The sequence below is a fragment of the Haemorhous mexicanus genome, chromosome 2 (genome assembly GCF_027477595.1).
Source record: "Haemorhous mexicanus isolate bHaeMex1 chromosome 2, bHaeMex1.pri, whole genome shotgun sequence".
In the NCBI taxonomy this organism is placed as follows: Eukaryota; Metazoa; Chordata; class Aves; order Passeriformes; family Fringillidae; genus Haemorhous; species Haemorhous mexicanus.
This window is the reverse complement of record NC_082342.1, coordinates 2,087,643-2,109,577: the sequence shown is the minus strand read 5'-3', so window position 1 is coordinate 2,109,577 and position 21,935 is coordinate 2,087,643. Positions and strand designations below refer to the sequence as shown.

General features: G+C 67.2%; 3 long non-coding RNA genes across 3 annotated transcripts; all 3 read left to right on the top strand.

Moving 5' to 3' along the window:
- The first annotated feature begins 893 nt into the window (after positions 1-893).
- LOC132340506 (uncharacterized) lies at positions 894-8,591 on the top strand. Its single transcript, XR_009489879.1, has 5 exons — positions 894-1,814; positions 1,964-3,767; positions 3,917-5,743; positions 5,893-7,696; positions 7,846-8,591. It is a non-coding gene; the product is annotated as an uncharacterized LOC132340506 (long non-coding RNA).
- Positions 8,592-10,242: 1,651 nt separating this feature from the next.
- LOC132340505 (uncharacterized) lies at positions 10,243-13,810 on the top strand. Its single transcript, XR_009489877.1, has 3 exons — positions 10,243-11,628; positions 11,778-13,581; positions 13,731-13,810. It is a non-coding gene; the product is annotated as an uncharacterized LOC132340505 (long non-coding RNA).
- Positions 13,811-13,832: 22 nt separating this feature from the next.
- LOC132340502 (uncharacterized) lies at positions 13,833-20,190 on the top strand. The gene is made up of 4 exons (XR_009489876.1): positions 13,833-15,538; positions 15,688-17,495; positions 17,645-19,448; positions 19,598-20,190. It is a non-coding gene; the product is annotated as an uncharacterized LOC132340502 (long non-coding RNA).
- Positions 20,191-21,935: the final 1,745 nt, after the last annotated feature.

Below are 21,935 nucleotides of genomic sequence, written 5' to 3'. Positions count from 1 at the left end.
ACGTTTGCAGAACTGTGGGACGGCGAGGCAAGAGAGAGCTTGGAGCTGAAGAGGGACACCAGGGGCCCTCTGGGCAAAGGGCTTTTCCAGGCCAGGGCACCTTCAGGGTGCCGCGGCCGGCTTTGCGCTGGGCGACCTCCCTGTGCGCAGGGCTGGGTCTTTGCTGCGGTTGGCCTTTTGCCCTTGTGCTCCTTTGGCTGCCCGGAGAGAGGGGCAACCCTGTAAAGGAGGGTGAGTGCCCCTGTCTCCGCACCGGAGGGGGGAAACGGAGCTCTCCTGGCCCCCAGCCCAGCTACCCTGTAAGCAGGGCAGGGCTTTTCCCCAGCCCCGGCAGCTTTCTGCCTGCTGCCAGCCCCTGGCCAGTGTGACCCCCTGTACTCGGGGCGTGTCACAGCCCGTGTCCCCATGCCAGGCCTGAAGCGCTTCAGCGCGTCGAGGCCCCTTGTGGCCTCCTCTCAGTGCACGGGCAGGTCTGATGCTTTCCTCTCCCGCTCAGCATTAGGAATGGCTCCCTAGAGTAGGTTGGCTGCACAGAGCTTGCTCCCTCTTCTGGGACTGTCTCCCCCTCTCCTGTCTTCCCCTTAGCCGGTGTGAGTGAGGAAGTGTGTTTGTGCTTTCGCCCCCCTTCTTTAGAAACAGAGCAGTGTAGCTCAGACTTCCCAGGAGGGAAAGAGGAGCTCTGTGCAGCCACAGGCGGGTGCCCAAAATGCACGGGTGGAGAAAGCGTCCGGCCTTGCCCCTGCTTTCTGAGGACGGCGCGAAGCCGCTTAGCGGCAGCGTGGGCACCACGACCCGCCTGTAGCCAGGGCCTGGGCGTGCGCCCACGCTGCCAGTGATGCTGGTGAACTGCCAGCGTGCGGGCCCCGTACTCGGGGCACGTGTCAGCACCTTGGCGGCACCCTTTGTCCCCAGGAGCAGCCCCGCCCAGGTCCCTGTAAGCAGGGCTGGGGAGGCTCCTTTAGCCAGGCGACAGGAACGAGCGCTCCCGGGCCCTTGCCAGGGGGCAGCTTGCAGAAGGGCCGTGCCGCAGGGCACGGTCCCGCCTTTGGCACTGCCTCGGGCTGGCGCCACATGCCTGGCGGCCTTGTAGAGGAGGCTGCCGAGGCTCTGCAGACGGCTGTGCTGCCGTGCTGCGCTGCGGCCGGGCTCCGGCCTGTCCCTAAGTGGGGTGCAGGCCGGAGCCTGTGCTCCGCAGTGCTTGTTGGGGGGTGCCGGGCAGCAGGGGGCGGCCCCGTAAGTGGGGTTCTGTGCGTCCCCTGGCCTCGGCGGGCGGTTGGAGGGACCCCCTGTAATCAGGCGGGTGTCCCTGGCCCCAGTCTTTCAGAGGCATGGGGCCAGGAGTCATGGGGCCGGGCGTGTGCCCTCCCTGTCCTCGGGGCTGGGCTCGCGGCCCCTCGGGCCCCTCGGCTTTAGGCCGTGAGCTCGACTGCCTGACTGTAGAGTCAGGTTCCTGTTGCCTTGGGGGAAGGCCGAGCTCCGTGGCTCCCTGGGTGTGGACCGGCCTGTAAGCAGGCTGCGGGTCTGGGAGCCTTTGTGCTCCCTTCAGCTGGCAGCCTGTGTGCGGCGCCCGCCCCGTTAGTGGGGAGCGCCCCGGAACTGGAGAGAAGGAGCCTCCATAGGCCTTGGGGACCAGAGCCGCCCTGTAAGTGGGGGCCAGTGCTCTGGAGTCCCGGGCACTTTGAAGTCCAGGCAGCGGCTTGAGCCCCCTGTAAGCAGGGGTGCAGCCTCTTGGCCGCTGCTTTGCGTGCCCAGCTTCATTTGCCCAGAGGGCCCGGCTCCCAGCACGGCGTGGGACTGCGCCGGACGTCGCCATGGTGAGTCAAGCTGAAGTTGTTGGCTTTTGGGCAGCCAGGGGGCTGTGTGGGTGGTGGCATGAGGATCTCGCTGTGGGGCTCTGGGGTGGCGGTTCCCTTTGGCAGCTGGAGCTCCTCAGGCCTGATTGTGTCCTCGTCGACGTTTGCAGAACTGTGGGACGGCGAGGCAAGAGAGAGCTTGGAGCTGAAGAGGGACACCAGGGGCCCTCTGGGCAAAGGGCTTTTCCAGGCCAGGGCACCTTCAGGGTGCCGCGGCCGGCTTTGCGCTGGGCGACCTCCCTGTGCGCAGGGCTGGGTCTTTGCTGCGGTTGGCCTTTTGCCCTTGTGCTCCTTTGGCTGCCCGGAGAGAGGGGCAACCCTGTAAAGGAGGGTGAGTGCCCCTGTCTCCGCACCGGAGGGGGGAAACGGAGCTCTCCCGGCCCCCAGCCCAGCTACCCTGTAAGCAGGGCAGGGCTTTTCCCCAGCCCCGGCAGCTTTCTGCCTGCTGCCAGCCCCTGGCCAGTGTGACCCCCTGTACTCGGGGCGTGTCACAGCCCGTGTCCCCGTGCCAGGCCTGAAGCGCTTCAGCGCGTCGAGGCCCCTTGTGGCCTCCTCTCAGTGCACGGGCAGGTCTGATGCTTTCCTCTCCCGCTCAGCATTAGGAATGGCTCCCTAGAGTAGGTTGGCTGCACAGAGCTTGCTCCCTCTTCTGGGACTGTCTCCCCCTCTCCTGTCTTCCCCTTAGCCGGTGTGAGTGAGGAAGTGTGTTTGTGCTTTCGCCCCCCTTCTTTAGAAACAGAGCAGTGTAGCTCAGACTTCCCAGGAGGGAAAGAGGAGCTCTGTGCAGCCACAGGCGGGTGCCCAAAATGCACGGGTGGAGAAAGCGTCCGGCCTTGCCCCTGCTTTCTGAGGACGGCGCGAAGCCGCTTAGCGGCAGCGTGGGCACCACGACCCGCCTGTAGCCAGGGCCTGGGCGTGCGCCCACGCTGCCGGTGGTGCTGGTGAACTGCCAGCGTGCGGGCCCCGTACTCGGGGCACGTGTCAGGACCTTGGCGGCACCCTTTGTCCCCAGGAGCAGCCCCGCCCAGGTCCCTGTAAGCAGGGCTGGGGAGGCTCCTTTAGCCAGGCGACAGGAACGAGCGCTCCCGGGCCCTTGCCAGGGGGCAGCTTGCAGAAGGGCCGTGCCGCAGGGCACGGTCCCGCCTTTGGCACTGCCTCGGGCTGGCGCCACATGCCTGGCGGCCTTGTAGAGGAGGCTGCCGAGGCTCTGCAGACGGCTGTGCTGCCGTGCTGCGCTGCGGCCGGGCTCCGGCCTGTCCCTAAGTGGGGTGCAGGCCGGAGCCTGTGCTCCGCAGTGCTTGTTGGGGGGTGCCGGGCAGCAGGGGGCGGCCCCGTAAGTGGGGTTCTGTGCGTCCCCTGGCCTCGGCGGGCGGTTGGAGGGACCCCCTGTAATCAGGCGGGTGTCCCTGGCCCCGGTCTTTCAGAGGCATGGGGCCAGGAGTCATGGGGCCGGGCGTGTGCCCTCCCTGTCCTCGGGGCTGGGCTCGCGGCCCCTCGGGCCCCTCGGCTTTAGGCCGTGAGCTCGACTGCCTGACTGTAGAGTCAGGTTCCTGTTGCCTTGGGGGAAGGCCGAGCTCCGTGGCTCCCTGGGTGTGGACCGGCCTGTAAGCAGGCTGCGGGTCTGGGAGCCTTTGTGCTCCCTTCAGCTGGCAGCCTGTGTGCGGCGCCCGCCCCGTTAGTGGGGAGCGCCCCGGAACTGGAGAGAAGGAGCCTCCATAGGCCTTGGGGACCAGAGCCGCCCTGTAAGTGGGGGCCAGTGCTCTGGAGTCCCGGGCACTTTGAAGTCCAGGCAGCAGCTTGAGCCCCCTGTAAGCAGGGGTGCAGCCTCTTGGCCGCTGCTTTGCGTGCCCAGCTTCATTTGCCCAGAGGGCCCGGCTCCCAGCACGGCGTGGGACTGCGCCGGACGTCGCCATGGTGAGTCAAGCTGAAGTTGTTGGCTTTTGGGCAGCCGGGGGGCTGTGTGGGTGGTGGCATGAGGATCTCGCTGTGGGGCTCTGGGGTGGCGGTTCCCTTTGGCAGCTGGAGCTCCTCAGGCCTGATTGTGTCCTCGTCGACGTTTGCAGAACCGTGGGACGGCGAGGCAAGAGCAAACTTGGAGCTGAAGAGGGACACCAGGGGCCCTCTGGGCAAAGGGCTTTTCCAGGCCAGGGCACCTTCAGGGTGCCGCGGCCGGCTTTGCGCTGGGCGACCTCCCTGTGCGCAGGGCTGGGTCTTTGCTGCGGTTGGCCTTTTGCCCTTGTGCTCCTTTGGCTGCCCGGAGAGAGGGGCAACCCTGTAAAGGAGGGTGAGTGCCCCTGTCTCCGCACCGGAGGGGGGAAACGGAGCTCTCCCGGCCCCCAGCCCAGCTACCCTGTAAGCAGGGCAGGGCTTTTCCCCAGCCCCGGCAGCTTTCTGCCTGCTGCCAGCCCCTGGCCAGTGTGACCCCCTGTACTCGGGGCGTGTCACAGCCCGTGTCCCCGTGCCAGGCCTGAAGCACTTCAGCGCGTCGAGGCCCCTTGTGGCCTCCTCTCAGTGCACGGGCAGGTCTGATGCTTTCCTCTCCCGCTCAGCATTAGGAATGGCTCCCTAGAGTAGGTTGGCTGCACAGAGCTTGCTCCCTCTTCTGGGACTGTCTGTCTCCCCCTCCCCTGTCTGTCTCCCCCTCCCCTGTCTTCCCCTTAGCTGGGTGTGAGTGAGGAAGTGTGTTTGTGCTTTAGCCCCCCGCTTTAGAAACAGAGCAGTGTAGCTCAGACTTCCCAGGAGGGAAAGAGGAGCTCTGTGCAGCCACAGGCGGGTGCCCAAAATGCACGGGTGGAGAAAGCGTCCGGCCTTGCCCCTGCTTTCTGAGGACGGCGCGAAGCCGCTTAGCGGCAGCGTGGGCACCACGACCCGCCTGTAGCCAGGGCCTGGGCGTGCGCCCACGCTGCCGGTGATGCTGGTGAACTGCCAGCGTGCGGGCCCCGTACTCGGGGCACGTGTCAGGACCTTGGCGGCACCCTTTGTCCTCAGGAGCAGCCCCGCCCAGGTCCCTGTAAGCAGGGCTGGGGAGGCTCCTTTAGCCAGGCGACAGGAACGAGCGCTCCCGGGCCCTTGCCAGGGGGCAGCTTGCAGAAGGGCCGTGCCGCAGGGCACGGTCCCGCCTTTGGCACTGCCTCGGGCTGGCGCCACATGCCTGGCGGCCTTGTAGAGGAGGCTGCCGAGGCTCTGCAGACGGCTGTGCTGCCGTGCTGCGCTGCGGCCGGGCTCCGGCCTGTCCCTAAGTGGGGTGCAGGCCGGAGCCTGTGCTCCGCAGTGCTTGTTGGGGGGTGCCGGGCAGCAGGGGGCGGCCCCGTAAGTGGGGTTCTGTGCGTCCCCTGGCCTCGGCGGGCGGTTGGAGGGACCCCCTGTAATCAGGCGGGTGTCCCTGGCCCCGGTCTTTCAGAGGCATGGGGCCAGGAGTCATGGGGCCGGGCGTGTGCCCTCCCTGTCCTCGGGGCTGGGCTCGCGGCCCCTCGGGCCCCTCGGCTTTAGGCCGTGAGCTCGACTGCCTGACTGTAGAGTCAGGTTCCTGTTGCCTTGGGGGAAGGCCGAGCTCCGTGGCTCCCTGGGTGTGGACCGGCCTGTAAGCAGGCTGCGGGTCTGGGAGCCTTTGTGCTCCCTTCAGCTGGCAGCCTGTGTGCGGCGCCCGCCCCGTTAGTGGGGAGCGCCCCGGAACTGGAGAGAAGGAGCCTCCATAGGCCTTGGGGACCAGAGCCGCCCTGTAAGTGGGGGCCAGTGCTCTGGAGTCCCGGGCACTTTGAAGTCCAGGCAGCGGCTTGAGCCCCCTGTAAGCAGGGGTGCAGCCTCTTGGCCGCTGCTTTGCGTGCCCAGCTTCATTTGCCCAGAGGGCCCGGCTCCCAGCACGGCGTGGGACTGCGCCGGACGTCGCCATGGTGAGTCAAGCTGAAGTTGGAGGCTTTTGGGCAGCCGGGGGGCTGTGTGGGTGGTGGCATGAGGATCTCGCTGTGGGGCTCTGGGGTGGCGGTTCCCTTTGGCAGCTGGAGCTCCTCAGGCCTGATTGTGTCCTCGTCGACGTTTGCAGAACTGTGGGACGGCGAGGCAAGAGAGAGCTTGGAGCTGAAGAGGGACACCAGGGGCCCTCTGGGCAAAGGGCTTTTCCAGGCCAGGGCACCTTCAGGGTGCCGCGGCCGGCTTTGCGCTGGGCGACCTCCCTGTGCGCAGGGCTGGGTCTTTGCTGCGGTTGGCCTTTTGCCCTTGTGCTCCTTTGGCTGCCCGGAGAGAGGGGCAACCCTGTAAAGGAGGGTGAGTGCCCCTGTCTCCGCACCGGAGGGGGGAAACGGAGCTCTCCCGGCCCCCAGCCCAGCTACCCTGTAAGCAGGGCAGGGCTTTTCCCCAGCCCCGGCAGCTTTCTGCCTGCTGCCGGCCCCTGGCCAGTGTGACCCCCTGTACTCGGGGCGTGTCACAGCCCGTGTCCCCGTGCCAGGCCTGAAGCGCTTCAGCGCGTCGAGGCCCCTTGTGGCCTCCTCTCAGTGCACGGGCAGGTCTGATGCTTTCCTCTCCCGCTCAGCATTAGGAATGGCTCCCTAGAGTAGGTTGGCTGCACAGAGCTTGCTCCCTCTTCTGGGACTGTCTCCCCCTCTCCTGTCTTCCCCTTAGCCGGTGTGAGTGAGGAAGTGTGTTTGTGCTTTCGCCCCCCTTCTTTAGAAACAGAGCAGTGTAGCTCAGACTTCCCAGGAGGGAAAGAGGAGCTCTGTGCAGCCACAGGCGGGTGCCCAAAATGCACGGGTGGAGAAAGCGTCCGGCCTTGCCCCTGCTTTCTGAGGACGGCGCGAAGCCGCTTAGCGGCAGCGTGGGCACCACGACCCGCCTGTAGCCAGGGCCTGGGCGTGCGCCCACGCTGCCGGTGGTGCTGGTGAACTGCCAGCGTGCGGGCCCCGTACTCGGGGCACGTGTCAGGACCTTGGCGGCACCCTTTGTCCCCAGGAGCAGCCCCGCCCAGGTCCCTGTAAGCAGGGCTGGGGAGGCTCCTTTAGCCAGGCGACAGGAACGAGCGCTCCCGGGCCCTTGCCAGGGGGCAGCTTGCAGAAGGGCCGTGCCGCAGGGCACGGTCCCGCCTTTGGCACTGCCTCGGGCTGGCGCCACATGCCTGGCGGCCTTGTAGAGGAGGCTGCCGAGGCTCTGCAGACGGCTGTGCTGCCGTGCTGCGCTGCGGCCGGGCTCCGGCCTGTCCCTAAGTGGGGTGCAGGCCGGAGCCTGTGCTCCGCAGTGCTTGTTGGGGGGTGCCGGGCAGCAGGGGGCGGCCCCGTAAGTGGGGTTCTGTGCGTCCCCTGGCCTCGGCGGGCGGTTGGAGGGACCCCCTGTAATCAGGCGGGTGTCCCTGGCCCCGGTCTTTCAGAGGCATGGGGCCAGGAGTCATGGGGCCGGGCGTGTGCCCTCCCTGTCCTCGGGGCTGGGCTCGCGGCCCCTCGGGCCCCTCGGCTTTAGGCCGTGAGCTCGACTGCCTGACTGTAGAGTCAGGTTCCTGTTGCCTTGGGGGAAGGCCGAGCTCCGTGGCTCCCTGGGTGTGGACCGGCCTGTAAGCAGGCTGCGGGTCTGGGAGCCTTTGTGCTCCCTTCAGCTGGCAGCCTGTGTGCGGCGCCCGCCCCGTTAGTGGGGAGCGCCCCGGAACTGGAGAGAAGGAGCCTCCATAGGCCTTGGGGACCAGAGCCGCCCTGTAAGTGGGGGCCAGTGCTCTGGAGTCCCGGGCACTTTGAAGTCCAGGCAGCGGCTTGAGCCCCCTGTAAGCAGGGGTGCAGCCTCTTGGCCGCTGCTTTGCGTGCCCAGCTTCATTTGCCCAGAGGGCCCGGCTCCCAGCACGGCGTGGGACTGCGCCGGACGTCGCCATGGTGAGTCAAGCTGAAGTTGGAGGCTTTTGGGCAGCCGGGGGGCTGTGTGGGTGGTGGCATGAGGATCTCGCTGTGGGGCTCTGGGGTGGCGGTTCCCTTTGGCAGCTGGAGCTCCTCAGGCCTGATTGTGTCCTCGTCGACGTTTGCAGAACTGTGGGACGGCGAGGCAAGAGAGAGCTTGGAGCTGAAGAGGGACACCAGGGGCCCTCTGGGCAAAGGGCTTTTCCAGGCCAGGGCACCTTCAGGGTGCCGCGGCCGGCTTTGCGCTGGGCGACCTCCCTGTGCGCAGGGCTGGGTCTTTGCTGCGGTTGGCCTTTTGCCCTTGTGCTCCTTTGGCTGCCCGGAGAGAGGGGCAACCCTGTAAAGGAGGGTGAGTGCCCCTGTCTCCGCACCGGAGGGGGGAAACGGAGCTCTCCCGGCCCCCAGCCCAGCTACCCTGTAAGCAGGGCAGGGCTTTTCCCCAGCCCCGGCAGCTTTCTGCCTGCTGCCGGCCCCTGGCCAGTGTGACCCCCTGTACTCGGGGCGTGTCACAGCCCGTGTCCCCGTGCCAGGCCTGAAGCGCTTCAGCGCGTCGAGGCCCCTTGTGGCCTCCTCTCAGTGCACGGGCAGGTCTGATGCTTTCCTCTCCCGCTCAGCATTAGGAATGGCTCCCTAGAGTAGGTTGGCTGCACAGAGCTTGCTCCCTCTTCTGGGACTGTCTGTCTCCCCCTCCCCTGTCTGTCTCCCCCTCCCCTGTCTTCCCCTTAGCCAGTGTGAGTGAGGAAGTGTGTTTGTGCTTTAGCCCCCCGCTTTAGAAACAGAGCAGTGTAGCTCAGACTTCCCAGGAGGGAAAGAGGAGCTCTGTGCAGCCACAGGCGGGTGCCCAAAATGCACGGGTGGAGAAAGCGTCCGGCCTTGCCCCTGCTTTCTGAGGACGGCGCGAAGCTGCTTAGCGGCAGCGTGGGCACCACGACCTGCCTGTAGCCAGGGCCTGGGCGTGCGCCCACGCTGCCGGTGATGCTGGTGAACTGCCAGCGCGCGGGCCCCGTACTCGGGGCACGTGTCAGGACCTTGGCGGCACCCTTTGTCCCCAGGAGCAGCCCCGCCCAGGTCCCTGTAAGCAGGGCTGGGGAGGCTCCTTTAGCCAGGCGACAGGAACGAGCGCTCCCAGGCCCTTGCCAGGGGGCAGCTTGCAGAAGGGCCGTGCCGCAGGGCACGGTCCCGCCTTTGGCACTGCCTCGGGCTGGCGCCACATGCCTGGCGGCCTTGTAGAGGAGGCTGCCGAGGCTCTGCAGATGGCTGTGCTGCCGTGCTGCGCCGCGGCCGGGCTCCGGCCTGTCCCTAAGTGGGGTGCAGGCCGGAGCCTGTGCTCCGCAGTGCTTGTTGGTGGGTGCCGGGCAGCAGGGGGCGGCCCCGTAAGTGGGGTTCTGTGCGTCCCCTGGCCTCGGCGGGCGGTTGGAGGGACCCCCTGTAATCAGGCGGGTGTCCCTGGCCCCGGTCTTTCAGAGGCATGGGGCCAGGAGTCATGGGGCCGGGCGTGTGCCCTCCCTGTCCTCGGGGCTGGGCTCGCGGCCCCTCGGGCCCCTCGGCTTTAGGCCGTGAGCTCGACTGCCTGACTATAGAGTCAGGTTCCTGTTGCCTTGGGGGAAGGCCGAGCTCCGTGGCTCCCTGGGTGTGGACCGGCCTGTAAGCAGGCTGCGGGTCTGGGAGCCTTTGTGCTCCCTTCAGCTGGCAGCCTGTGTGCGGCGCCCGCCCCGTTAGTGGGGAGCGCCCCGGAACTGGAGAGAAGGAGCCTCCATAGGCCTTGGGGACCAGAGCCGCCCTGTAAGTGGGGGCCAGTGCTCTGGAGTCCCGGGCACTTTGAAGTCCAGGCAGCGGCTTGAGCCCCCTGTAAGCAGGGGTGCAGCCTCTTGGCCGCTGCTTTGCGTGCCCAGCTTCATTTGCCCAGAGGGCCCGGCTCCCAGCACGGCGTGGGACTGCGCCGGACGTCGCCATGGTGAGTCAAGCTGAAGTTGGAGGCTTTTGGGCAGCCGGGGGGCTGTGTGGGTGGTGGCATGAGGATCTCGCTGTGGGGCTCTGGGGTGGCGGTTCCCTTTCGCAGCTGGAGCTCCTCAGGCCTGATTGTGTCCTCGTCGACGTTTGCAGAACCGTGGGACGGCGAGGCAAGAGCAAACTTGGAGCTGAAGAGGGACACCAGGGGCCCTCTGGGCAAAGGGCTTTTCCAGGCCAGGGCACCTTCAGGGTGCCGCGGCCGGCTTTGCGCTGGGCGACCTCCCTGTGCGCAGGGCTGGGTCTTTGCTGCGGTTGGCCTTTTGCCCTTGTGCTCCTTTGGCTGCCCGGAGAGAGGGGCAACCCTGTAAAGGAGGGTGAGTGCCCCTGTCTCCGCACCGGAGGGGGGAAACGGAGCTCTCCCGGCCCCCAGCCCAGCTACCCTGTAAGCAGGGCAGGGCTTTTCCCCAGCCCCGGCAGCTTTCTGCCTGCTGCCAGCCCCTGGCCAGTGTGACCCCCTGTACTCGGGGCGTGTCACAGCCCGTGTCCCCGTGCCAGGCCTGAAGCACTTCAGCGCGTCGAGGCCCCTTGTGGCCTCCTCTCAGTGCACGGGCAGGTCTGATGCTTTCCTCTCCCGCTCAGCATTAGGAATGGCTCCCTAGAGTAGGTTGGCTGCACAGAGCTTGCTCCCTCTTCTGGGACTGTCTGTCTCCCCCTCTCCTGTCTTCCCCTTAGCCGGTGTGAGTGAGGAAGTGTGTTTGTGCTTTCTCCCCCCTTCTTTAGAAACAGAGCAGTGTAGCTCAGACTTCCCAGGAGGGAAAGAGGAGCTCTGTGCAGCCACAGGCGGGTGCCCAAAATGCACGGGTGGAGAAAGCGTCCGGCCTTGCCCCTGCTTTCTGAGGACGGCGCGAAGCCGCTTAGCGGCAGCGTGAGCACCACGACCCGCCTGTAGCCAGGGCCTGGGCGTGCGCCCACGCTGCCGGTGGTGCTGGTGAACTGCCAGCGTGCGGGCCCCGTACTCGGGGCACGTGTCAGGACCTTGGCGGCACCCTTTGTCCCCAGGAGCAGCCCCGCCCAGGTCCCTGTAAGCAGGGCTGGGGAGGCTCCTTTAGCCAGGCGACAGGAACGAGCGCTCCCGGGCCCTTGCCAGGGGGCAGCTTGCAGAAGGGCCGTGCCGCAGGGCACGGTCCCGCCTTTGGCACTGCCTCGGGCTGGCGCCACATGCCTGGCGGCCTTGTAGAGGAGGCTGCCGAGGCTCTGCAGACGGCTGTGCTGCCGTGCTGCGCTGCGGCCGGGCTCCGGCCTGTCCCTAAGTGGGGTGCAGGCCGGAGCCTGTGCTCCGCAGTGCTTGTTGGGGGGTGCCGGGCAGCAGGGGGCGGCCCCGTAAGTGGGGTTCTGTGCGTCCCCTGGCCTCGGCGGGCGGTTGGAGGGACCCCCTGTAATCAGGCGGGTGTCCCTGGCCCCGGTCTTTCAGAGGCATGGGGCCAGGAGTCATGGGGCCGGGCGTGTGCCCTCCCTGTCCTCGGGGCTGGGCTCGCGGCCCCTCGGGCCCCTCGGCTTTAGGCCGTGAGCTCGACTGCCTGACTGTAGAGTCAGGTTCCTGTTGCCTTGGGGGAAGGCCGAGCTCCGTGGCTCCCTGGGTGTGGACCGGCCTGTAAGCAGGCTGCGGGTCTGGGAGCCTTTGTGCTCCCTTCAGCTGGCAGCCTGTGTGCGGCGCCCGCCCCGTTAGTGGGGAGCGCCCCGGAACTGGAGAGAAGGAGCCTCCATAGGCCTTGGGGACCAGAGCCGCCCTGTAAGTGGGGGCCAGTGCTCTGGAGTCCCGGGCACTTTGAAGTCCAGGCAGCGGCTTGAGCCCCCTGTAAGCAGGGGTGCAGCCTCTTGGCCGCTGCTTTGCGTGCCCAGCTTCATTTGCCCAGAGGGCCCGGCTCCCAGCACGGCGTGGGACTGCGCCGGACGTCGCCATGGTGAGTCAAGCTGAAGTTGGAGGCTTTTGGGCAGCCGGGGGGCTGTGTGGGTGGTGGCATGAGGATCTCGCTGTGGGGCTCTGGGGTGGCGGTTCCCTTTGGCAGCTGGAGCTCCTCAGGCCTGATTGTGTCCTCGTCGACGTTTGCAGAACTGTGGGACGGCGAGGCAAGAGAGAGCTTGGAGCTGAAGAGGGACACCAGGGGCCCTCTGGGCAAAGGGCTTTTCCAGGCCAGGGCACCTTCAGGGTGCCGCGGCCGGCTTTGCGCTGGGCGACCTCCCTGTGCGCAGGGCTGGGTCTTTGCTGCGGTTGGCCTTTTGCCCTTGTGCTCCTTTGGCTGCCCGGAGAGAGGGGCAACCCTGTAAAGGAGGGTGAGTGCCCCTGTCTCCGCACCGGAGGGGGGAAACGGAGCTCTCCCGGCCCCCAGCCCAGCTACCCTGTAAGCAGGGCAGGGCTTTTCCCCAGCCCCGGCAGCTTTCTGCCTGCTGCCGGCCCCTGGCCAGTGTGACCCCCTGTACTCGGGGCGTGTCACAGCCCGTGTCCCCGTGCCAGGCCTGAAGCGCTTCAGCGCGTCGAGGCCCCTTGTGGCCTCCTCTCAGTGCACGGGCAGGTCTGATGCTTTCCTCTCCCGCTCAGCATTAGGAATGGCTCCCTAGAGTAGGTTGGCTGCACAGAGCTTGCTCCCTCTTCTGGGACTGTCTCCCCCTCTCCTGTCTTCCCCTTAGCCGGTGTGAGTGAGGAAGTGTGTTTGTGCTTTCGCCCCCCTTCTTTAGAAACAGAGCAGTGTAGCTCAGACTTCCCAGGAGGGAAAGAGGAGCTCTGTGCAGCCACAGGCGGGTGCCCAAAATGCACGGGTGGAGAAAGCGTCCGGCCTTGCCCCTGCTTTCTGAGGACGGCGCGAAGCCGCTTAGCGGCAGCGTGGGCACCACGACCCGCCTGTAGCCAGGGCCTGGGCGTGCGCCCACGCTGCCGGTGGTGCTGGTGAACTGCCAGCGTGCGGGCCCCGTACTCGGGGCACGTGTCAGGACCTTGGCGGCACCCTTTGTCCCCAGGAGCAGCCCCGCCCAGGTCCCTGTAAGCAGGGCTGGGGAGGCTCCTTTAGCCAGGCGACAGGAACGAGCGCTCCCGGGCCCTTGCCAGGGGGCAGCTTGCAGAAGGGCCGTGCCGCAGGGCACGGTCCCGCCTTTGGCACTGCCTCGGGCTGGCGCCACATGCCTGGCGGCCTTGTAGAGGAGGCTGCCGAGGCTCTGCAGACGGCTGTGCTGCCGTGCTGCGCTGCGGCCGGGCTCCGGCCTGTCCCTAAGTGGGGTGCAGGCCGGAGCCTGTGCTCCGCAGTGCTTGTTGGGGGGTGCCGGGCAGCAGGGGGCGGCCCCGTAAGTGGGGTTCTGTGCGTCCCCTGGCCTCGGCGGGCGGTTGGAGGGACCCCCTGTAATCAGGCGGGTGTCCCTGGCCCCGGTCTTTCAGAGGCATGGGGCCAGGAGTCATGGGGCCGGGCGTGTGCCCTCCCTGTCCTCGGGGCTGGGCTCGCGGCCCCTCGGGCCCCTCGGCTTTAGGCCGTGAGCTCGACTGCCTGACTGTAGAGTCAGGTTCCTGTTGCCTTGGGGGAAGGCCGAGCTCCGTGGCTCCCTGGGTGTGGACCGGCCTGTAAGCAGGCTGCGGGTCTGGGAGCCTTTGTGCTCCCTTCAGCTGGCAGCCTGTGTGCGGCGCCCGCCCCGTTAGTGGGGAGCGCCCCGGAACTGGAGAGAAGGAGCCTCCATAGGCCTTGGGGACCAGAGCCGCCCTGTAAGTGGGGGCCAGTGCTCTGGAGTCCCGGGCACTTTGAAGTCCAGGCAGCGGCTTGAGCCCCCTGTAAGCAGGGGTGCAGCCTCTTGGCCGCTGCTTTGCGTGCCCAGCTTCATTTGCCCAGAGGGCCCGGCTCCCAGCACGGCGTGGGACTGCGCCGGACGTCGCCATGGTGAGTCAAGCTGAAGTTGGAGGCTTTTGGGCAGCCGGGGGGCTGTGTGGGTGGTGGCATGAGGATCTCGCTGTGGGGCTCTGGGGTGGCGGTTCCCTTTGGCAGCTGGAGCTCCTCAGGCCTGATTGTGTCCTCGTCGACGTTTGCAGAACTGTGGGACGGCGAGGCAAGAGAGAGCTTGGAGCTGAAGAGGGACACCAGGGGCCCTCTGGGCAAAGGGCTTTTCCAGGCCAGGGCACCTCCAGGGTGCCGCGGCCGGCTTTGCGCTGGGCGACCTCCCTGTGCGCAGGGCTGGGTCTTTGCTGCGGTTGGCCTTTTGCCCTTGTGCTCCTTTGGCTGCCCGGAGAGAGGGGCAACCCTGTAAAGGAGGGTGAGTGCCCCTGTCTCCGCACCGGAGGGGGGAAACGGAGCTCTCCCGGCCCCCAGCCCAGCTACCCTGTAAGCAGGGCAGGGCTTTTCCCCAGCCCCGGCAGCTTTCTGCCTGCTGCCGGCCCCTGGCCAGTGTGACCCCCTGTACTCGGGGCGTGTCACAGCCCGTGTCCCCGTGCCAGGCCTGAAGCGCTTCAGCGCGTCGAGGCCCCTTGTGGCCTCCTCTCAGTGCACGGGCAGGTCTGATGCTTTCCTCTCCCGCTCAGCATTAGGAATGGCTCCCTAGAGTAGGTTGGCTGCACAGAGCTTGCTCCCTCTTCTGGGACTGTCTGTCTCCCCCTCTCCTGTCTTCCCCTTAGCCGGTGTGAGTGAGGAAGTGTGTTTGTGCTTTCTCCCCCCTTCTTTAGAAACAGAGCAGTGTAGCTCAGACTTCCCAGGAGGGAAAGAGGAGCTCTGTGCAGCCACAGGCGGGTGCCCAAAATGCACGGGTGGAGAAAGCGTCCGGCCTTGCCCCTGCTTTCTGAGGACGGCGCGAAGCCGCTTAGCGGCAGCGTGAGCACCACGACCCGCCTGTAGCCAGGGCCTGGGCGTGCGCCCACGCTGCCGGTGGTGCTGGTGAACTGCCAGCGTGCGGGCCCCGTACTCGGGGCACGTGTCAGGACCTTGGCGGCACCCTTTGTCCCCAGGAGCAGCCCCGCCCAGGTCCCTGTAAGCAGGGCTGGGGAGGCTCCTTTAGCCAGGCGACAGGAACGAGCGCTCCCGGGCCCTTGCCAGGGGGCAGCTTGCAGAAGGGCCGTGCCGCAGGGCAGGGTCCCGCCTTTGGCACTGCCTCGGGCTGGCGCCACATGCCTGGCGGCCTTGTAGAGGAGGCTGCCGAGGCTCTGCAGACGGCTGTGCTGCCGTGCTGCGCTGCGGCCGGGCTCCGGCCTGTCCCTAAGTGGGGTGCAGGCCGGAGCCTGTGCTCCGCAGTGCTTGTTGGGGGGTGCCGGGCAGCAGGGGGCGGCCCCGTAAGTGGGGTTCTGTGCGTCCCCTGGCCTCGGCGGGCGGTTGGAGGGACCCCCTGTAATCAGGCGGGTGTCCCTGGCCCCGGTCTTTCAGAGGCATGGGGCCAGGAGTCATGGGGCCGGGCGTGTGCCCTCCCTGTCCTCGGGGCTGGGCTCGCGGCCCCTCGGGCCCCTCGGCTTTAGGCCGTGAGCTCGACTGCCTGACTGTAGAGTCAGGTTCCTGTTGCCTTGGGGGAAGGCCGAGCTCCGTGGCTCCCTGGGTGTGGACCGGCCTGTAAGCAGGCTGCGGGTCTGGGAGCCTTTGTGCTCCCTTCAGCTGGCAGCCTGTGTGCGGCGCCCGCCCCGTTAGTGGGGAGCGCCCCGGAACTGGAGAGAAGGAGCCTCCATAGGCCTTGGGGACCAGAGCCGCCCTGTAAGTGGGGGCCAGTGCTCTGGAGTCCCGGGCACTTTGAAGTCCAGGCAGCGGCTTGAGCCCCCTGTAAGCAGGGGTGCAGCCTCTTGGCCGCTGCTTTGCGTGCCCAGCTTCATTTGCCCAGAGGGCCCGGCTCCCAGCACGGCGTGGGACTGCGCCGGACGTCGCCATGGTGAGTCAAGCTGAAGTTGGAGGCTTTTGGGCAGCCGGGGGGCTGTGTGGGTGGTGGCATGAGGATCTCGCTGTGGGGCTCTGGGGTGGCGGTTCCCTTTGGCAGCTGGAGCTCCTCAGGCCTGATTGTGTCCTCGTCGACGTTTGCAGAACTGTGGGACGGCGAGGCAAGAGAGAGCTTGGAGCTGAAGAGGGACACCAGGGGCCCTCTGGGCAAAGGGCTTTTCCAGGCCAGGGCACCTTCAGGGTGCCGCGGCCGGCTTTGCGCTGGGCGACCTCCCTGTGCGCAGGGCTGGGTCTTTGCTGCGGTTGGCCTTTTGCCCTTGTGCTCCTTTGGCTGCCCGGAGAGAGGGGCAACCCTGTAAAGGAGGGTGAGTGCCCCTGTCTCCGCACCGGAGGGGGGAAACGGAGCTCTCCCGGCCCCCAGCCCAGCTACCCTGTAAGCAGGGCAGGGCTTTTCCCCAGCCCCGGCAGCTTTCTGCCTGCTGCCGGCCCCTGGCCAGTGTGACCCCCTGTACTCGGGGCGTGTCACAGCCCGTGTCCCCGTGCCAGGCCTGAAGCGCTTCAGCGCGTCGAGGCCCCTTGTGGCCTCCTCTCAGTGCACGGGCAGGTCTGATGCTTTCCTCTCCCGCTCAGCATTAGGAATGGCTCCCTAGAGTAGGTTGGCTGCACAGAGCTTGCTCCCTCTTCTGGGACTGTCTGTCTCCCCCTCTCCTGTCTTCCCCTTAGCCGGTGTGAGTGAGGAAGTGTGTTTGTGCTTTCTCCCCCCTTCTTTAGAAACAGAGCAGTGTAGCTCAGACTTCCCAGGAGGGAAAGAGGAGCTCTGTGCAGCCACAGGCGGGTGCCCAAAATGCACGGGTGGAGAAAGCGTCCGGCCTTGCCCCTGCTTTCTGAGGACGGCGCGAAGCCGCTTAGCGGCAGCGTGAGCACCACGACCCGCCTGTAGCCAGGGCCTGGGCGTGCGCCCACGCTGCCGGTGGTGCTGGTGAACTGCCAGCGTGCGGGCCCCGTACTCGGGGCACGTGTCAGGACCTTGGCGGCACCCTTTGTCCCCAGGAGCAGCCCCGCCCAGGTCCCTGTAAGCAGGGCTGGGGAGGCTCCTTTAGCCAGGCGACAGGAACGAGCGCTCCCGGGCCCTTGCCAGGGGGCAGCTTGCAGAAGGGCCGTGCCGCAGGGCAGGGTCCCGCCTTTGGCACTGCCTCGGGCTGGCGCCACATGCCTGGCGGCCTTGTAGAGGAGGCTGCCGAGGCTCTGCAGACGGCTGTGCTGCCGTGCTGCGCTGCGGCCGGGCTCCGGCCTGTCCCTAAGTGGGGTGCAGGCCGGAGCCTGTGCTCCGCAGTGCTTGTTGGGGGGTGCCGGGCAGCAGGGGGCGGCCCCGTAAGTGGGGTTCTGTGCGTCCCCTGGCCTCGGCGGGCGGTTGGAGGGACCCCCTGTAATCAGGCGGGTGTCCCTGGCCCCGGTCTTTCAGAGGCATGGGGCCAGGAGTCATGGGGCCGGGCGTGTGCCCTCCCTGTCCTCGGGGCTGGGCTCGCGGCCCCTCGGGCCCCTCGGCTTTAGGCCGTGAGCTCGACTGCCTGACTGTAGAGTCAGGTTCCTGTTGCCTTGGGGGAAGGCCGAGCTCCGTGGCTCCCTGGGTGTGGACCGGCCTGTAAGCAGGCTGCGGGTCTGGGAGCCTTTGTGCTCCCTTCAGCTGGCAGCCTGTGTGCGGCGCCCGCCCCGTTAGTGGGGAGCGCCCCGGAACTGGAGAGAAGGAGCCTCCATAGGCCTTGGGGACCAGAGCCGCCCTGTAACTGGGGGCCAGTGCTCTGGAGTCCCGGGCACTTTGAAGTCCAGGCAGCGGCTTGAGCCCCCTGTAAGCAGGGGTGCAGCCTCTTGGCCGCTGCTTTGCGTGCCCAGCTTCATTTGCCCAGAGGGCCCGGCTCCCAGCACGGCGTGGGACTGCGCCGGACGTCGCCATGGTGAGTCAAGCTGAAGTTGGAGGCTTTTGGGCAGCCGGGGGGCTGTGTGGGTGGTGGCATGAGGATCTCGCTGTGGGGCTCTGGGGTGGCGGTTCCCTTTGGCAGCTGGAGCTCCTCAGGCCTGATTGTGTCCTCGTCGACGTTTGCAGAACTGTGGGACGGCGAGGCAAGAGAGAGCTTGGAGCTGAAGAGGGACACCAGGGGCCCTCTGGGCAAAGGGCTTTTCCAGGCCAGGGCACCTTCAGGGTGCCGCGGCCGGCTTTGCGCTGGGCGACCTCCCTGTGCGCAGGGCTGGGTCTTTGCTGCGGTTGGCCTTTTGCCCTTGTGCTCCTTTGGCTGCCCGGAGAGAGGGGCAACCCTGTAAAGGAGGGTGAGTGCCCCTGTCTCCGCACCGGAGGGGGGAAACGGAGCTCTCCCGGCCCCCAGCCCAGCTACCCTGTAAGCAGGGCAGGGCTTTTCCCCAGCCCCGGCAGCTTTCTGCCTGCTGCCGGCCCCTGGCCAGTGTGACCCCCTGTACTCGGGGCGTGTCACAGCCCGTGTCCCCGTGCCAGGCCTGAAGCGCTTCAGCGCGTCGAGGCCCCTTGTGGCCTCCTCTCAGTGCACGGGCAGGTCTGATGCTTTCCTCTCCCGCTCAGCATTAGGAATGGCTCCCTAGAGTAGGTTGGCTGCACAGAGCTTGCTCCCTCTTCTGGGACTGTCTCCCCCTCTCCTGTCTTCCCCTTAGCCGGTGTGAGTGAGGAAGTGTGTTTGTGCTTTCGCCCCCCTTCTTTAGAAACAGAGCAGTGTAGCTCAGACTTCCCAGGAGGGAAAGAGGAGCTCTGTGCAGCCACAGGCGGGTGCCCAAAATGCACGGGTGGAGAAAGCGTCCGGCCTTGCCCCTGCTTTCTGAGGACGGCGCGAAGCCGCTTAGCGGCAGCGTGGGCACCACGACCCGCCTGTAGCCAGGGCCTGGGCGTGCGCCCACGCTGCCGGTGGTGCTGGTGAACTGCCAGCGTGCGGGCCCCGTACTCGGGGCACGTGTCAGGACCTTGGCGGCACCCTTTGTCCCCAGGAGCAGCCCCGCCCAGGTCCCTGTAAGCAGGGCTGGGGAGGCTCCTTTAGCCAGGCGACAGGAACGAGCGCTCCCGGGCCCTTGCCAGGGGGCAGCTTGCAGAAGGGCCGTGCCGCAGGGCACGGTCCCGCCTTTGGCACTGCCTCGGGCTGGCGCCACATGCCTGGCGGCCTTGTAGAGGAGGCTGCCGAGGCTCTGCAGACGGCTGTGCTGCCGTGCTGCGCTGCGGCCGGGCTCCGGCCTGTCCCTAAGTGGGGTGCAGGCCGGAGCCTGTGCTCCGCAGTGCTTGTTGGGGGGTGCCGGGCAGCAGGGGGCGGCCCCGTAAGTGGGGTTCTGTGCGTCCCCTGGCCTCGGCGGGCGGTTGGAGGGACCCCCTGTAATCAGGCGGGTGTCCCTGGCCCCGGTCTTTCAGAGGCATGGGGCCAGGAGTCATGGGGCCGGGCGTGTGCCCTCCCTGTCCTCGGGGCTGGGCTCGCGGCCCCTCGGGCCCCTCGGCTTTAGGCCGTGAGCTCGACTGCCTGACTGTAGAGTCAGGTTCCTGTTGCCTTGGGGGAAGGCCGAGCTCCGTGGCTCCCTGGGTGTGGACCGGCCTGTAAGCAGGCTGCGGGTCTGGGAGCCTTTGTGCTCCCTTCAGCTGGCAGCCTGTGTGCGGCGCCCGCCCCGTTAGTGGGGAGCGCCCCGGAACTGGAGAGAAGGAGCCTCCATAGGCCTTGGGGACCAGAGCCGCCCTGTAAGTGGGGGCCAGTGCTCTGGAGTCCCGGGCACTTTGAAGTCCAGGCAGCGGCTTGAGCCCCCTGTAAGCAGGGGTGCAGCCTCTTGGCCGCTGCTTTGCGTGCCCAGCTTCATTTGCCCAGAGGGCCCGGCTCCCAGCACGGCGTGGGACTGCGCCGGACGTCGCCATGGTGAGTCAAGCTGAAGTTGGAGGCTTTTGGGCAGCCGGGGGGCTGTGTGGGTGGTGGCATGAGGATCTCGCTGTGGGGCTCTGGGGTGGCGGTTCCCTTTGGCAGCTGGAGCTCCTCAGGCCTGATTGTGTCCTCGTCGACATTTGCAGAACTGTGGGACGGCGAGGCAAGAGAGAGCTTGGAGCTGAAGAGGGACACCAGGGGCCCTCTGGGCAAAGGGCTTTTCCAGGCCAGGGCACCTTCAGGGTGCCGCGGCCGGCTTTGCGCTGGGCGACCTCCCTGTGCGCAGGGCTGGGTCTTTGCTGCGGTTGGCCTTTTGCCCTTGTGCTCCTTTGGCTGCCCGGAGAGAGGGGCAACCCTGTAAAGGAGGGTGAGTGCCCCTGTCTCCGCACCGGAGGGGGGAAACGGAGCTCTCCCGGCCCCCAGCCCAGCTACCCTGTAAGCAGGGCAGGGCTTTTCCCCAGCCCCGGCAGCTTTCTGCCTGCTGCCGGCCCCTGGCCAGTGTGACCCCCTGTACTCGGGGCGTGTCACAGCCCGTGTCCCCGTGCCAGGCCTGAAGCGCTTCAGCGCGTCGAGGCCCCTTGTGGCCTCCTCTCAGTGCACGGGCAGGTCTGATGCTTTCCTCTCCCGCTCAGCATTAGGAATGGCTCCCTAGAGTAGGTTGGCTGCACAGAGCTTGCTCCCTCTTCTGGGACTGTCTGTCTCCCCCTCCCCTGTCTGTCTCCCCCTCCCCTGTCTTCCCCTTAGCCAATGTGAGTGAGGAAGTGTGTTTGTGCTTTAGCCCCCCGCTTTAGAAACAGAGCAGTGTAGCTCAGACTTCCCAGGAGGGAAAGAGGAGCTCTGTGCAGCCACAGGCGGGTGCCCAAAATGCACGGGTGGAGAAAGCGTCCGGCCTTGCCCCTGCTTTCTGAGGACGGCGCGAAGCTGCTTAGCGGCAGCGTGGGCACCACGACCTGCCTGTAGCCAGGGCCTGGGCGTGCGCCCACGCTGCCGGTGATGCTGGTGAACTGCCAGCGCGCGGGCCCCGTACTCGGGGCACGTGTCAGGACCTTGGCGGCACCCTTTGTCCCCAGGAGCAGCCCCGCCCAGGTCCCTGTAAGCAGGGCTGGGGAGGCTCCTTTAGCCAGGCGACAGGAACGAGCGCTCCCGGGCCCTTGCCAGGGGGCAGCTTGCAGAAGGGCCGTGCCGCAGGGCACGGTCCCGCCTTTGGCACTGCCTCGGGCTGGCGCCACATGCCTGGCGGCCTTGTAGAGGAGGCTGCCGAGGCTCTGCAGACGGCTGTGCTGCCGTCCTGCGCCGCGGCCGGGCTCCGGCCTGTCCCTAAGTGGGGTGCAGGCCGGAGCCTGTGCTCCGCAGTGCTTGTTGGTGGGTGCCGGGCAGCAGGGGGCGGCCCCGTAAGTGGGGTTCTGTGCGTCCCCTGGCCTCGGCGGGCGGTTGGAGGGACCCCCTGTAATCAGGCGGGTGTCCCTGGCCCCGGTCTTTCAGAGGCATGGGGCCAGGAGTCATGGGGCCGGGCGTGTGCCCTCCCTGTCCTCGGGGCTGGGCTCGCGGCCCCTCGGGCCCCTCGGCTTTAGGCCGTGAGCTCGACTGCCTGACTATAGAGTCAGGTTCCTGTTGCCTTGGGGGAAGGCCGAGCTCCGTGGCTCCCTGGGTGTGGACCGGCCTGTAAGCAGGCTGCGGGTCTGGGAGCCTTTGTGCTCCCTTCAGCTGGCAGCCTGTGTGCGGCGCCCGCCCCGTTAGTGGGGAGCGCCCCGGAACTGGAGAGAAGGAGCCTCCATAGGCCTTGGGGACCAGAGCCGCCCTGTAAGTGGGGGCCAGTGCTCTGGAGTCCCGGGCACTTTGAAGTCCAGGCAGCGGCTTGAGCCCCCTGTAAGCAGGGGTGCAGCCTCTTGGCCGCTGCTTTGCGTGCCCAGCTTCATTTGCCCAGAGGGCCCGGCTCCCAGCACGGCGTGGGACTGCGCCGGACGTCGCCATGGTGAGTCAAGCTGAAGTTGGAGGCTTTTGGGCAGCCGGGGGGCTGTGTGGGTGGTGGCATGAGGATCTCGCTGTGGGGCTCTGGGGTGGCGGTTCCCTTTGGCAGCTGGAGCTCCTCAGGCCTGATTGTGTCCTCGTCGACGTTTGCAGAACCGTGGGACGGCGAGGCAAGAGCAAACTTGGAGCTGAAGAGGGACACCAGGGGCCCTCTGGGCAAAGGGCTTTTCCAGGCCAGGGCACCTTCAGGGTGCCGCGGCCGGCTTTGCGCTGGGCGACCTCCCTGTGCGCAGGGCTGGGTCTTTGCTGCGGTTGGCCTTTTGCCCTTGTGCTCCTTTGGCTGCCCGGAGAGAGGGGCAACCCTGTAAAGGAGGGTGAGTGCCCCTGTCTCCGCACCGGAGGGGGGAAAACGGAGCTCTCCCGGCCCCCAGCCCAGCTACCCTGTAAGCAGGGCAGGGCTTTTCCCCAGCCCCGGCAGCTTTCTGCCTGCTGCCAGCCCCTGGCCAGTGTGACCCC